Source organism: Delphinapterus leucas, chromosome 20 (assembly GCF_059928025.1).
Source record: "Delphinapterus leucas isolate spDelLeu-1000000601 "Yukka" chromosome 20, BTC_Dleu_Yukka2, whole genome shotgun sequence".
Classification (NCBI taxonomy): Eukaryota; Metazoa; Chordata; class Mammalia; order Artiodactyla; family Monodontidae; genus Delphinapterus; species Delphinapterus leucas.
The window spans coordinates 14,603,982-14,620,663 of NC_143148.1; the positions used below are offsets into that span (position 1 = coordinate 14,603,982).

The 16,682-nt window shown below is 41.7% G+C and overlaps 1 protein-coding gene across 1 annotated transcript in view; it reads right to left on the bottom strand.

The window, feature by feature from the left end:
* Nucleotides 1-11,870, bottom strand: part of ZNF790 (zinc finger protein 790) — a 34,083-nt gene extending 22,213 nt beyond the window's left edge. The window contains exon 1 of the mRNA XM_022586286.3: nucleotides 11,529-11,870. The gene's annotated coding sequence lies outside the window, so the exon portion shown is untranslated. The remainder of the gene's footprint in view (nucleotides 1-11,528) is intronic.
* Nucleotides 11,871-16,682: the final 4,812 nt, after the last annotated feature.

Below are 16,682 nucleotides of genomic sequence, written 5' to 3' on the forward strand. Positions count from 1 at the left end.
CCAGTTCCTAGAGGCCACCAACACTCCTTGGCTCAAGGCTACCTTCCTTTATCTAACCAGCAAATTTGCATCTCTCTGACCACTGTTCTGTGATCACATCTCTCTCTGACTCTAAACTCAGCTGGAAAAGATTTACTGACTTTAAGGACCCAGGTGATTAGTTTGGGTTCAACTGGATAATCTAGGATAATCTCCTCACTTCGAGGTCCTTAACTTAATCCCATTTGCAAAGTTCCTTTTGCCTTGTAAGGTAACACATTCACAGGTATCCAGACATCCTTGCAGGGGCATTATTCTGCCTACCCCAACCACTCTTAAATGTTCCATCCTCAGCTTCCTTCTTTCGGAGGGAATTCTCAAAAGTCCACCTTTCGAGACTCCTGGGAAGATGGCAGAAGAGTAAGACGCGGAGATCACCCTCCTCCCCACATATACACCAGAAATACATCTACACATGGAACAACTCCTACAGAACACCTACTGAACGCTGGCAGAAGACCTCAGACCTCCCCAAAGGCAAGAAACTCCCCCACGTACCTGGGTAGGGCAAAAGAAAAAAGAATAAACAGAGACAAAAGAATAGGGACAGGACCTGCACGAGTGGGAGGGAGCCGTGAAGGAGGAAAGGTTTCCACGCACTAGGAAGCCCCATCGCGGGCGGAGACTGCGGGTGGCGGAGGGGGGAGCTTCGGAGCCGCGGAGGAGAGCGCAGCAACAGGGGTGCGGAGGGCAAAGCGGAGAGATTCCCGCACAGAGGATCGGTGCCGACCGGCACTCACCAGCCCGAGAGGCTTGTCTGCTCACCCGCCGAGGCGGGCGGGGTTGGGAGCTGAGGCTTGGGCTTTGGTTGGAGTGCAGGGAGAGGACTGGGGTTGGCGGCGTGAACACAGCCTGCAGGGGGTTAGTGCACCACGGCTAGCCAGGAGGGAGTCCGGGGAAAAGTCTGGACGTGCCGATGAGGCAAGAGACTTTTTCTTCCCTCTTTGTTTCCTGGTGCGCGTGGAGAGGGGATTAAGAGTGCTGCTTAAAGGAGCTCCAGAGACGGGCATGAGCCGCGGCTAAAAGCGCCGACCCCAGAGATGGGCATAAGACGCTAAGGCTGCTGTTGCTGCCGCCACCAAGAAGCCTGTGTGCGAGCACAGGTCACTATCCACACCCCGCTTCCGGGGAGCCTGTGCAGCCCGCCACTGCCAGGTCCTGGGATCCAGGGACAACTTCCCCGGGAGAACGCACGGCGTGCCTCAGGCTGGTGCAACGTAACGCCGGCCTCTGACGCCACAGGCTCACCCCACATCCGTACCCCTCCCTCCCCCAGGCCTGAGTGTGCCAGAGCCCTCGAATCAGCTGCTCCTTTAACCCCGTCCTGTCTGAGCAAAGAACAGACGCCCTCAGGCGACCTACATTAAGAGGCGGGGCCAAATCCAAAGCTGAGCCCCGGGAGCTGTGAGAACAAAGAAGAGAAAGGGAGATCTCTCCCAGCAGCCTCAGAAGCAGCGGATTAAATCTCCACAATCATCTTGATTTACCCTGCATCTGTGCAATACATGAATAGACAACGAATCATCCCAAATTGAGGAGGTGGACTTTGAGAGCAAGATTTATGATTTTTTCCCCTTTTCCTCTTTTTGTGAGTGTGTATGTGTATGCTTCTGTGTGAGATTTTGTCTCTATAGCTTTGCTTTCACCATTTGTCCTAAGGTTCTATCTGTCCTTTTTTTTTTTACTTAAAAAATTTTTTTCTTAATAATTATTTTTTATTTTAATAACTTTATTTTATCTTATTTTATTTTATTTTACCTTCTGTCTTTTTTTCTTTCTTTCTACTTTTTCTCCCTTTTATTCTGAGCCATGTGAATCAAAGGCTCTTGGTGCTGCAGCCAGGAGTCAGTTCTGAGCCTCTGAGGTGGGAGAGCCAACTTCAGGACACTGGTCCACAAGAGAACACCTAGCTCCACGTAATATCAAATGGCGAAAATCTCCCAGAGATCTCCATCTCAACACTAGCACCCAGCTTCACTCAACGACCAGCAAGCTACAGTGCTGGACACCCTATGCCAAACAACTAGCAAGACAGGAACACAACCCCACCCATTAGCAGAGAGGCTGCCTAAAATCATAGTAAGTCCACAGACACCCCAAAACACACCACCAAACGTGGACTTGCCCACCAGAAAGACAAGATCCAGCCTCACCCACCAGAACACAGGCACTAGTCCCCTCCACCAGGAAGCCTACACAACCCACTGAACCAACTTTAGCCACTGGGGACAGACACCAAAAACAACGGGAACTACGAACCTGCAGCCTGCAAAAAGGAGACCCCAAACATAGTAAGAAGCAAAATGAGAAGACAGAAAAACATACAGCAGATGAAGGAGCAAGATAAAAACCCACCAGACCTAATAAATGAAGAGGAAATAGGCAGTCTACCTGAAAAAGAATTCAGAATAATGATAGTAAAGATGATCCAAAATCTTGGAAATAGAATAGGCAAAATGCAAGAAACGTTTAACAAGGACCTAGAAGAACTAAAGATGAAACAAACAATGATGAACAACACAATAAATGAAATGAAAAATACTCTAGATGGGATCAGTAGCAGAATAACTGAGGCAGAAGAACGGATAAATGACCTGGAAGATAAAATAGTGGAAATAACGACTGCAGAGCAGAATAAAGAAAAAAGAATGAAAAGAACTGAGGACAGTCTCAGAGACCTCTGGGACAACATTAAACGCACCAACATTCAAATTATAGGGGATCCAGAAGAAGAAGAGAAAAAGAAAGGGATTGAGAAAATATTTGAAGAGATTATAGTTGAAAACTTCCCTAATATAGGAAAGGAAATAGTTAATCAAGTCCAGGAAGCATAGAGAGTCCCATACAGGATAAAACCCAGGATAAATATGCCAAGACACATATTAATCAAACTGTCAAAAATTAAATACAAAGAAAACATATTAAAAGCAGCAAGGGAAAAACAACAAATAACACACAAAGGAATCCCCATAAGCTTAACAGCTGATCTTTCAGCAGAAACTCTGCAAGCCAGAAGGGACTGGCAGGACATATTTAAAGTGATGAAGGAGAAAAACCTGCAACCAAGATTACTCTACCCAACAAGGATCTCATTCAGATTTGATGGAGAAATTAAAACCTTTACAGGCAAGCAAAAGCTGAGAGAGTTCAGCACCACCAAACCAGCTTTACAACAAATGCTAAAGGAACTTCTTTAGGCAAGAAACACGAGAGAAGGAAAAGACCTATAATAACGAACCCAAGACAATTAAGAAAATGGGAGTAGAAATATACATATCGATAATTACCTTTAATGTAAATGGACTAAATGCTCCCACCAAAAGACACAGATTGGTTGAATGGATACAAAAACAAGACACATATATATGCTGTCTACAAGAGACCCACTTGAGACCTAGAGACACATACAGACTGAAAGTAAGGGGATGGAAAAAGATATTCCATGCAAATGGAAAACACAAGAAAGCTGGAGTAGCAATTCTCATATCAGACAAAGTAGACTTTAAAATAAAGACTATTAGAAGAGACAAAGAAGGACACTACATAATGATCAAGGGATCAACCCAAGAAGAAGATATAACAATTGTAAATATTTATGCACCCAACATAGGAGCACCTCACTACATAAGGCAAATACTACCAGCCATAAAAGGGGAAATCCACAGTAACACATTCATAGTAGGGGACTTTAACATCCCACTTTCACCAATGGACACGTCATCCAAAATGAAAATAAATAAGGAAACACAAGCTTTAAATGATACATTAAACAAGATGGACTTAATTGATATTTATAGGACATTCCATCCAAAAACAATAGAATACGCATTTTTCTCAAGTGCTCATGGAACATTCACCAGGATAGATCATATCTTGGGTCACAAATCAGTCCTTGGTAAATTTAAGAAAATTGAAATTGTATTAAGTATCTTTTCCGACCACAATGCTATGAGACTAGATATCAATTACAGGAAAAGATCTGTAAAAAGTACAAACAAATGGAGGCTAAACAACACACTACTTAATAACGAAGTGACCACTGAAGAAATCAAAGAGGAAATCAAATAATACCTAGAAACAAATAACAATGGAGACACGATGACCCAAAACCTATGGGATGCAGCAAAAGCAGTTCTAAGAGGGAAGTTTATAGCAATACAATCCTACCTTAAGAAACAGGAAACATCTCGAATAAACAACCTAACCTTGCACCTAAAGCAACTAGAGAAAGAAGAACAAAAAAAACCCCAAGTTAGCAGAAGGAAAGAAATCATAAAGATCAGATCAGAAATAAATGAAAAAGAAATGAAGGGAACGATAACAAAGATCAATAAAACTAAAAGCTGGTTCTTTGAGAAGATGAACAAAATTGAAAAACCATTAGCTAGCCTCATCAAGAAAAAGAGGGAGAAGACTCAAATCAATAGAATTAGAAATGAAAAAGGAGAAGTAACAACTGACACTGCAGAAATACAAAAGATCATGAGAGATTACTACAAACAACTTTATGCCAATAAAATGGACAACCTGGAAGAAATGAACAAATTCTTAGAAATGCAAACCTGCCAAGACTGAATCACGAAGAAATAGAAAATATGAACAGACCAATCACAAGCACTGAAATTGAAACTGTGATTAAAAATCTTCCAACAAACAAAAGCCCAAGACCAGATGGCTTCACAGGCGAATTCTATCAAACATTTAGAGAACAGCTAACACTTATCCTTCTCACACTCCTCCAAAATATAGCAGAGGGAGGAACACTCCTAAACTCATTCTACGAGACCACCATCACCTTGGTACCAAAACCAGACAAGGATGTCACAAAGAAAGAAAAGTACACGCCAATATCACTGATGAACATAGATGCAAAAATCCTCAACAAAATACTAGCAAACAGAATCCAACAGCACATTAAAAGGATCATACAACATGATTAAGTGGGGTTTATTCCAGAAATGCAAGGATTCTTCAATATACGCAAATCAATCAATGTGATAAACCATATTAACAAATTGAAGGAGAAAAACCATATGATCATCTCAATAGATGCAGAGAAAGCTTTCAACAAAATCAACACCCATTTATGATAAAAACCCTGCAGAGAGTAGGCATAGAGGGAACTTTCCTCAACATAATAAAGGCCATATATGACAAACCCACAGCCAAAATCGTCCTCAATGGTGAAAAACTGAAAGCATTTCCACTAAGATCAGGAAAAAAACAAGGTTGCCCACTCTCACCACTCTTATTCAACATAGTTTTGGAAGTTTTAGCCACAGCAATCAGAGAAGAAAAGGAAATAAAAGGAATCCAAAACGGAAAAGAAGAAATAAAGCTGTCACTGTTTGCAGATGACATGATACTATACATAGAGAATCCTAAAGATGCTACCAGAAAACTACTAGAGCTAATCAATGAATTTGGTAAAGTAGCAGGATACAAAATTAATGCACAGAAATCTCTGGCATTCCTATACACTAATGATGAAAAATCTGAAAGTGAAATCAAGAAAACACTCCCATTTACCATTGCAACAAAAAGAATAAAATATCTAGGAATAAACCTACCTAAGGAGACAAAAGACCTGTATGCAGAAAATTATAAGACACTGATGAAAAAAACGAAAGATGATACAAATAGATGGAGAGATATACCATGTTCTTGGATTGGAAGAATCAACATCGTGAAAATGACTCCACTACCCAAAGCAATCTACAGATTCAATGCAATCCCTATCAAACTACCACTGGCATTTTTCACAGAACTAGAACAAAAAATTTCACAATTTGTATGGAAACACAAAAGACCCTGAATAGCCAAAGCAATCTTGAGAATGAAAAATGGAGCTGGAGGAATCAGGCTCCCTGACTTCAGACTATATTACAAAGCTACAGTAATCGAGACAGTATGGAACTGGCATAAAAACAGACAGATCAATGGAACAGGATAGAAAGCCCAGAGATAAATCCACGCACATATGGTCACCTTATCTTTGATAAAGGAGGCAGAATGTACAGTGGAGAAAGGACAGCCTCTTCAATAAGTGGTGCTGGGAAAACTGGACAGGTACATGTAAAAGTATGAGATTAGAACACTCCCTAACACCATACACAAAAATAAGCTCAAAATGGATTAAAGACCTAAATGTAAGGCCAGACACTGTGAAACTTTTAGAGGAAAACATAGGCAGAACACTGTATGACATAAATCACAGCAGGATCCTTTTTGACCCACCTCCTAGAGAAATGGAAATGAAAACAAAAATAAACAAATGGGACCTAATGAAACTTCAAAGCTTTTGCACAGCAAAGGAAACCATAAACAAGACCAAAAGACAACCCTCAGAATGGGAGAAAGTATTTGCAAATGAAGCAACTGACAAAGGATTAATCTCTAAAACTTACAAGCAGCTCATGCAGCTCAATAACAAAAAAACAAACAACCCAATCCAAAAATGGGCAGAAGACCTAAATAGACATTACTCCAAAGAAGAAATACAGACTGCCAACACATGAAAGAATGCTCAACATCATTAATCATTACAGAAATGCAAATCAAAACTACAATGAGATATCATCTCACACCAGTCAGAATGGCCATCATCAAAAAATCTAGAAACAAGAAATGCTGGAGAGGGTGTGGAGAAAAGGGAACACTCCTGCACTGCTGGTGGGAATGTGAATTGGTACAGCCACTATGGAGAACAGTATGGAGGTTCCTTAAAAAACTAAAAATAGAACTACCATATGACCCAGCAATCCCACTACTGGGCATATACCCTGAGAAAAACATAATTCAAAAAGAGTCATGTACCAAAATGTTCATTGCAGCTCTATTTACAATAGCGCGGAGATGGAGACAACCTAAGTGCCCATGATTGGATGAATGGATAAAGAAGATGTGGCACATATATACAGTGGAATATTACTCAGCCATAAAAAGAAACGAAATTGAGTTATTTGTAATGAGGTGGATAGACCTAGAGTCTGTCACACAGAGTGAAGTAAGTCAGAAAGAGAAAGACAAATACCGTATGCTAACACATATATATGGAATCTAAGAATAAAAAAATGTCATGAAGAACCTTAGGGTAAGACAGGAATAAAGACACAGACCTACTAGAGAATGGACTTGAGGATATGGGAAGGGGGAAGGGTAAGCTGTGACAAAGCGCGAGAGAGGCATGGACATATATACACTACCAAACGTAAGGTAGATAGCTAGTGGGAAGCAGCCGCATAGCACAGGGAGATCAGCTTGGTGCTTTGTGACCGCCTGGAGGGGTGGGATAGGGAGGGTGGGAGGGAGGGAGACGCAAGAGGGAAGAGATATGGGAACATATGTATATGTATAACTGATTCACTTTGTTATAAAGCACAAACCAACACACCATTGTAAAGCAATTATACTCCAATAAAGATGTTAAAAAAAAAAAAGACAAATAATGCAACAAGCAAAACTCTTGGAAAAAAATGGGGATACTAACACTTTGTACCTCATGGATTATTGAAGTGATTAATTACTCTTAGAAGAATGTGCAGCACATAGCTAATAGAATATTTATTGTTAACAACTGCCTTCATAAAGGACAAAGAAAAACATATTTTAATAGGAATTAGGTGCAATGTTGAAAGAAAAGAAAGAGCTCCCGGTATTAGGAATAATGATACGGAGACAGTCATTTAAAATAGAAATTGAAAGCAAGTAAATTATTAAGCAAATTTTCATTTCCTTCTATTTGTACTTTCCACCGAGGAGGTGCCAATGTATTGATTATTGCTACAGTCTAATTTATTTTATCACATGGTATCACTATCATTGCATGATAAAGAAGATCACATAGGACTTCCCTGGTGGCACAGTGGTTAAGAATCTGGTTAAGACCACACACTATAAAACTCTTAGAGGAAAACAAAGGAAAAACACTCTTTGACATAGACCACAGCAAGATCTTTTTTAACCCACCTCCTAGAGTAATGGAAATAAAAACAAAAATAAACAAATGGCAGTTAATTAAACTTAAAAGCTTCTGCACCACAAAGGAAACCATAAATAAGACTAAAGACAACCCTCAGAATGGGAGGAAACATTTGCAAATGAAACAAAGGACAAAGGATTAATCTCCAAAATATACAAACAGCTCATGGAGCTCAACATCAAAAGACAAACAGTCCAATTAAAAAATGGGCGGGGGGGGGCTTCCCTGGTGGCACAGTGGTTGAGAGTCCGCCTGCCGATGCAGGGGACACGGGTTCGTGCCCCGGTCCGGGAAGATCCCACATGTCCTGGAGCCGCTGGGCCCGTGAGCCATGGCCGCTGAGCCTGCGCATCCGGAGCCTGTGCTCCGCAACGGGAGAGGCCACAACAGTGAGAGGCTCGCGCACCGCAAAAAAAAAAAAAAAAAAAAAAAAAAAATGGGCGGGGGCTTCCCTGGTGGCGTAGCGGTTGAGTCCCCCTGCGCATGCAGGGGACACGGGTTCGTGCCCTGGTCTGGGAAGATCCCACATGCCGTGGATGCGCGTCCTGAGCCTGTGCTCCGCAACGGGAGAGGCCACAACAGTGAGAGGCCCGCGTACGGCAAAAAAAAAAAAAAAAAGGGCGGAAGACCTAAATAGACATTTCACCAAGGAAGACAAACAGATGGCTAAGAGGCACATGAAAGATGCCCAACATCACTAATTATTAGAGAAATGCAAATCAAAACTACAATGAGGTATCACCTCATGCTGGTTGGCATGGCCATTATGAAAAATTCTAGAAACAATAAATGCTGGAAAGGGTGTGGTGAAAAGGGAACCCTCCTGTACTGTTGGTGGGAATGTAAACTGATACAGCAACTATGGAAAACAGTATGGAGGTTCCTTAAGAAACTAAAAATAGAACTACCATACGACCCAGCAATCTCACTACTGGGCATATACCCTGAGAAAACCATAATTCAAAAAGAGTCACGTACCACAATATTCCTTGCAGCACTATTCACAATAGCCAGGACATGGAACCAACATAAATGTCCATCGACAGATGAATGGATAAAGAAGATGTGGCACATATATACAATGCAATATTACTCAGCCATAAAAAGAAATGAAATTGAGTTATTTGTAGTGAGGTGGATGGACCTAGAGTCTGTCATACAGAGTAAAGTAAGTCAGAAAGAGAAAACGAATACTGTATGTTGACACATATATACGGAACCTAAAAAAAATGGTACTGATGAACCTAGTTGCAGGGCAGGAATAAAGACATAGACATAGAGAATGGATTTGAGGACACGGGGTGGGGGAAGGGTAAGCTGGGACGAAGTGAGGGAGTGGCATGGACATATATACACTACCAAATGTAAAATAAATAGCTAGTGGGAAGCAGCCGCATAGCACAGGGAGATCAGCTCGGTGCTTTGCGATGACCTAGAGGGGTGGGTTAGGGAGGATGGGAGGGAGGCTCAAGAGAGAGGGGATATGGGGACATATGTATGCATACAGCTGATTCACTTTCGTGTACAACAGAAACCAACACAGTATTGTAAAGCAATTATACTCCAATAAAGATCTATTAAAAAAAAAAAGAAGAGTCATGTACCAAAATGTTCGTTGCAGCTCTATTTACAATAGCCAGGAGATGGAAACAACCTAAGTGTCCATTATTGGATGAATGGATAAAGAAGATGTGGCACATATATACAATGGAATATTACTCAGCCATAAAAAGAAACGAAATTGAGTTATTTGTAGTGAGGTGGATGGACCTAGTGTCTGTCATACAGAGTGAAGTAAGTCAGAAAGAGAAAGACAAATACCGTATGCTAACACGTATATATGGAATCTAAGAAAAAAAAATGTCATGAAGAACCTAGGGGTAAGACGGGAATAAAGACACAGACCTACTAGAGAATGGACTTGAGGATATGCAGACGGGGAAGGGTAAGCTGTGACAGAGCGAGAGAGTGGCATGGACATATATACACTACCAAACGTAAAATAGATAGCTAGTGGGAAGCAGCCGCATAACACAGGGAGATCAGCTCGGTGCTTTGTGACCGCCTTGATGGGTGGGATAGGGAGGGTGGCAGGGAGGGAGATGCAAGAGGGAGGTGATATGGCAACATATGTATAACTGATTCACTTTGTTATAAAGCAGAAACTAAGACACCATTGTAAAGCAATTATACTCCAGTAAAGATGTAAAAAAAGTCCCCCTTTCTAGCCCAGCACTACCTCTCCAACACTGCCGTGAATCCAACCAGAATAAGCATCAGTATCCCCTGCATCCATGTTTATGTGCATCATAAAAAGCCCTAGGCTCCTTGATCATCTCTCTTTTCAGACACTCTACTCCCCATCTGTTGGATGTCCCATTTTCTCACCCCTCCTCAACTCCTGACACTTTCCAATATGCCCTCTGGAATTCACAGTCATAAACCCCTCTTTTATCCTCAACCACTTCCCTGAACACTCCCTTCACCTTTGGATCTAACAGAAACCTGGCTCTCTCCAGAGGACTCTCGCAGCCCTCTACGTTTTTTTTTCTTCCTCCCTACAGCCTCTTGCCACTGGGTCTGGAAGTGGGGCAGGTGTCCTCCTTGCTCTTATTCCTCTCAGACCTTTCTCCCTTTGTCCTCCACAAAAGCTCTACCTTTGAATTTCATGCCAAGAGATCATATGTAACTCACCACCACCTCACTGTTGCTGACATCTACCAAACACTGTATATTTCCTTCCCCTTGTTTTTTCAAAACTTGAGCTCCTGGCTCACTCGCTGCAACGCTACTACCCTTCTTTTATTCTTGCAATTTCAGTACACACCACACAGATGAGTCTGGCTTACTCACACTTACCTGTACTTCTTTTCCTTCTCTCATGGCTCATTCCCACCAGAATACCGATAGGTTACTTCTCCCACACCAGCTGCTGTTCCATTTTCATATTTACAGAAAAACTCTTCGAATATGTGGTCTACACTGTCTCCCATTCCTCTCCCCTCATTCTACGTTACCCTACTCCAATCCAACTAATAGCCCCACAGAAACTGCTCTCCACACATTCACGAATGACTGTGAATGTTAATAAACGCAACGCTCAATTCTTTGTCTCTGGCCCCATAGTTGCTGCTACCATATTTACACACACGGTCACGCACATGGTGACGCAGTCACAATCATATACATGCACAGTCACACCTAAATTACAATCACATACTGCTCCCGTCACCAGCGCACCGTCCACACACACACACACACCTCTACGGTTCCCGTGCGATCACTCCCACACCTTGCTTCTGTATCAATTTCACACAAGCATCCAAGGTTCCCTGTCGCGATCGCTAGCGCGCGCGGACACACATACTCAACTCCCCACCGTGTTCCTTCTCACACCCGCTGGCTGGTAAAGCCTCAGTCTCCGAAAATGTTAGCCCCTCACTGCCCTCCCCCGCAGCGGCGGCCTCGTCCTCTCAGGGGTCATTCCGCTTCCGGGTCTTAGACTCACTCGACTTTGCGGTTCCCTCAGGCTGTGGATGTTCCTCAGGGACTCGCGCACGACCCCTGCTATGGTCCTGAAAGGGCCGGTGTGCGGACAGAACTTTGCCTCGGATACGGCGGACACCGGGAAATGACTGGAGCCAGAGCCTAGTGGTCTCCATTCACAGGCCTCGGTATTGGACCCTATCACTTCGCTTGGCAAAGACCATTGTCCTCACACCTCTCTATCTTTGGCAAGCGTCAACGAATTCCAGGCCGCGTTTAGAACGCAAGTCTCAATTGCTGAGTCCACGCTGCTGTTCCTCCGCAAACAAATGGCCCTCTCTGAGAACTTGGACCATAAGCCAACTCGGTCTTTCGACGGGAAGTAGCCGTGAACGCGATGGCCCCTGGGAAATGTAGTCCAGAGCCGTGGAAACTACCTCTGGAAGGAGCGTGTAATTCTTTTCTTTGCAAGCTCGCCGCCTGGGCATGTGACACATATGATGTGGCAGAAAGGTCTTGCGCCTCGGCCTGGCCGGGTGGAAGCCTCTTATCCCACAAGCCCCGGCTTGAGGGTAGGATAAAGGGGAGGATCTATGGGGCACCCCTCGGGAGAGGGAGAGGGGTGTCCCCTGTCTGTGAAGCCACTGGAGCTCCTCCTTGAACCCAGGTATAATATCCTTCACATCAGCGGACAAATACCTTATTCCAATTACCCTTGAAGTGGTCTAAATTAATGTTCATGGTTACATTCGTATTGTGTAAATGTTATTCATGTCTGAGCCATTCTTTTTGCTGAAGTTAATACTTGCCAGCTTTTCTCATTTGTGTCCTTTCCTATGTGCTTGTCATTTAGATGTATATCTAAACTTTCTGATGGAGGAGTAATTTTTTCAGTATTTTCAAAATCATCAGGTAACCTTTAAATATTTTTTCTTTAATTTTTTTTTATTGTGAAATAGAAAACACCTGAAGAATACTGCATAGAATGTGTAAGTTCAGTGTAACGCCATACAAGTGAAGAAACAGTACATTGTTGTGGTGCTCCAAGGACAAAGAACAATATAAACTCAAAGGGCCAACGTTGCCGTAACAAAGAGTTACAGGACTCTTATAACTCTGTCACATTGCGACCATTACAGTGTCCCAGAGCCCTCCCAAGCAGCATGCCCTGTCCCTTTCCCGTCCCATATAAGGAAAGAAATTTGTCCCGTTCTTCTCACGCTCTGCACACTGAAAGTATACATACCCTGCCCAATCAGCAGATGACTCGCAGGTTCCTTTGTTCCCTGGCTATAAAAACAGACCAGTAACCCTTGCTCAGGGTCTCCCTGGCTATCAGGAAGTCGGCCCGCTGTTCTGGCAGCGACCCTTCCCTCTAATAAATTCTATCTTCTTTTCATTCTGCCTTGTGTCTGGAAATTCTTTTCCAACCCACGTTCGTACCATGACAACTGTGGGTACCTCAAGAAGAAACGCCCACCCTATATGATCATTTCTGACCCCTCAGACCCAAGCTGACCACTATCCTGATTGTTAATGTAATAATATCTTGTTTGTCACTTATCTATCTTTGAAATTTACATGAATGCAATCAAATTGTATGACTCTCTTACCTTGCTGAGTTGTTAAAACTCCTAACTGGATTAACTCAAAACTCCACACTAAAGGCTTTGCAGAAGTAAATGTATGCCCCCATTCAGGGATAAAAACTATTTTCCTCAGTTACTATGGTGTTGCAGGACCCCAAGATCAACCCTCCCTCCGAGGTTCAATGATTCACTGGGAGAACTCACAGCAAAACATACAAAGCAAAATCAGCAAAAAAGAAAAGGTGCATTGGGCAAAGTCCAGGAAAAACCAGCCACATGCTTCCAAGGATCCTTTCCCAGTAGAGTTACCCAGGCCATTAATACATGTGAAATAGTACCAACCAGGGAAGCTCATTAGAAATTCAGTACCTAGGGTTTTTATTGGAGCCTGGTCACATAGGCAGTCTCTGCCTGGCACATACCAGAATTTCAGACTCTCAGAAGGAAAGCAGGTATTTAGCATAAATTATATTGTTTGCACAAACACTTTAGGCACAGTAAGCCATTCTTATCAGTGAGGATAATGGGAATCTTCTCAAAATCCAAGTTCTAGTTGCAAGCCAAGGGCCAAACTTCAAGCAGGTCTTTCTAAGGATAAGAAGTCTCAGGTCTGCTACGTTAATCCTTTTCTGCACACTACTGTCCTAAACAAAATGTCTGGCTTTCAACAATAACAACAAATTTCAAGGCATATGAAAAGGCAAGAAAAATCAAGACACTCCCAAAACACAAAGCAACAATCAGAACTAGACTCAGGTGTTCTTAGCTTGTTGCTGCATAACTTCAGTCTCTGCCTCTGCCCTCACACAGCCTTCTTCTATCTTCTGTCTATTGTAAGTGGATTTAGGTCACAACCAGATAATTGGGATAATCTCAGCTAGCGATCCTTAACTTAATTACACCTGTAAAGACCCTTTTTTCCAAATAAGGTCACATTCACAGGTCCTGGGGGTTAGGATGTGGACATATCTCTGGGGTGTCACCATTAAACCCAAAACAACCTGTTACTATATTTAGTTTTATCCTAATAGATTTCCTTAGAATTCTCCTCTTATGTCACTGATCTCAGTGGTTTTGCAGAGCAAAGACCAAACTCTTGATCTACCCACCAAAACTTGTTCATTCTATAGTTTTATCTTAGTAAATTACAATTCTGGTCTTCTAGTTTCTTGGGCTGCAATATTTGGGTTGGCCTAGGTTCCTCTCTTTCTCTCATATCCCACATCAAATCTATTACCAGATCCATTTAGCTCTATCTTCAAAATATATCTAGAATCCAACTATTTCTCCTAACTACCACTGCTATCACCCTAGACCGAGTCACCATTATCTCTTACCTGGATTATTCCAACAGCCCATTGGCTAGTTTCCCTGCTTCCTTTTTTGTCCCCCTACACCCTACTCTCAGCACCCCAAATGATGTCTTTTAAATATAAGATCATGTCACTCTTCTGTTCAAAACCCACTATTGCTTTTACATCTTGCTAAGACTAACCGAACTTCTTAAAATATTCTCCAAGGCCTTACATAATTTGTCCTCTCATTAGCTCTTTCACCTCATCTACTACTCTCTACTTTGTCATGCTGGCCTATTTACTGCTCCTTGGATACACCAGGCTTGTATCTAACTTATGGCATTTATGTTTAGCTGTTTTCTCTGCTTATAATGCTCTTTATCCAAATATCTTCAAATGTCACTGCTTCTTCCTTTTGTTTTTGATCAAATATTTTCTTCTTAGGAAGGCTTTTCCTAACCATTCTATTTAAAATCACAACTCCCTTGTCACTCACTACCTTATTTTCAAGCTTCATTTTTCTCTACAGATCTTACCTTTATCTGGAACACTATATACTTCATTTACACGTTCACTGGTCACTTTCCCAGACTAGAATGTAAACTCCTTGAGGACAGGAAATTTGGACCGTTTTGTTCACTGATGCTTTCCTAGGGCTTAGAACAGCACCTGGCACAGATAAAGGGCTCCAAAAATATCTGCTGAATGAAGAAATACATTTTGACAGCAACAGGAAATAGGCACTTTCATAAATTTTTTGGTGGAAATGGAAAGTGATTCATCTTTTGTGGACTGCAAATACTTATACATAACCTCTGACCCAGCACTTAGAAGAAATCGAAAGATGCATATGCACATCTGTGCAAAGCTGAATATATAAGGATTTCATTCCAAAATTGCATAAACCTGAAAACATCCTAAAAATTCACTAACATAGTATTAGTTAAAGTATGACATTTCCCCAACCATAAAGCATTATACCACCATAAGAAAAAGGAATATATATTAATATGGAATGTCTTCTAAGAAATAATAGTGAGTAAAAAACAAAGTGCTTTATACTATACTAACATTTGTGAAAAATAAAGATGTTATATATACAGATATGTTGGTATAATCATAGAATAACTCAAAGTAGTTAACATAAGAAACTAGTCACTGTAGATACATGTGGAGAAGAGAAATACTGAAAGGGAGACTTCTTTTTTCACTATAACCTTATTTAAATTTTTAAAATCGATGAGATGATTCCTTTAAAAACAATTATGAAGTAAAAAAACTTGGCAGAGAGGGGAGCTAAGAGGAAAGTAGCAATGATTTCTAAGCTAGCAGCTTCTCGTGGTAAAGGAGATTGCTGAAATATGACTGTGGGAAGTCAATGACAATGGTAAACTATAACCCTGAAGCTTTTAGCAATGGAAAGATAGAAAATGGAATGTAATAAGAAGAAACAGCAGCATGAAACATAAGAGTTTTAAAAGACTACAGATGTATGAAGGACTGACTGCATATGTAGGCTATGAAAATGAAGAGAATATGGTCCTCTAGGATCTGCTTAAATAAAGAGGGCACTGATAGAGGAAGAATGATGAGTGAAGGATTCACATCAACTAAAACTCAAGAAGAGTAGGGTCTATATAGCAAAACCTGGAAAATATTTTATGGTGTAAATTGCCTCACTGAACATCTATCTGTGCTCTCCCTTGTCCCAGGCACATCTGCCTGGTTCCCACTCATTCACTTGTACAGAAAAGGCTCCCACTCCTTTTCATTTCTTCTACTCACCACCTATGGCCTATTTTCTTGTCCTAACTTGAAGATTTCATGCAGTTTGGTGATGTGAGAGCCTGTATATAGGAAAATCACAAAAGGCTTGAATTCAAGCACCATCTCCAAACTCAGACTGACCTTGGGGCCTTTAAGGAAATTACCATATAAAGAGGAACAAAGTAAATAACCTTTTGCCTTAAAGGTTGAGCATATACAATCATGTCACAGAGGGCTTGAGAATATCTGAAGCCTACATCTCAAAGCTGAACCCATTATGCCATGTAAAGATTCTAAATATATCAGAGATGTCACTTTACTTTCAAAAGTTGGATTATACCGAGAAGTTATCCATACATAATGTGGCTATGTTGCTCTAGTTCTCCAGCATCATATACCTATACAACTTCCTCTAAACATCTTTTAATTGTGGCTGAGCCTCCTGGTTGAACTGAACAATCACATCTCTGAATATTTACCTCATCAATGTCTCCCAAGGAACAGAGAAGAGAAAAACGTCTGGGG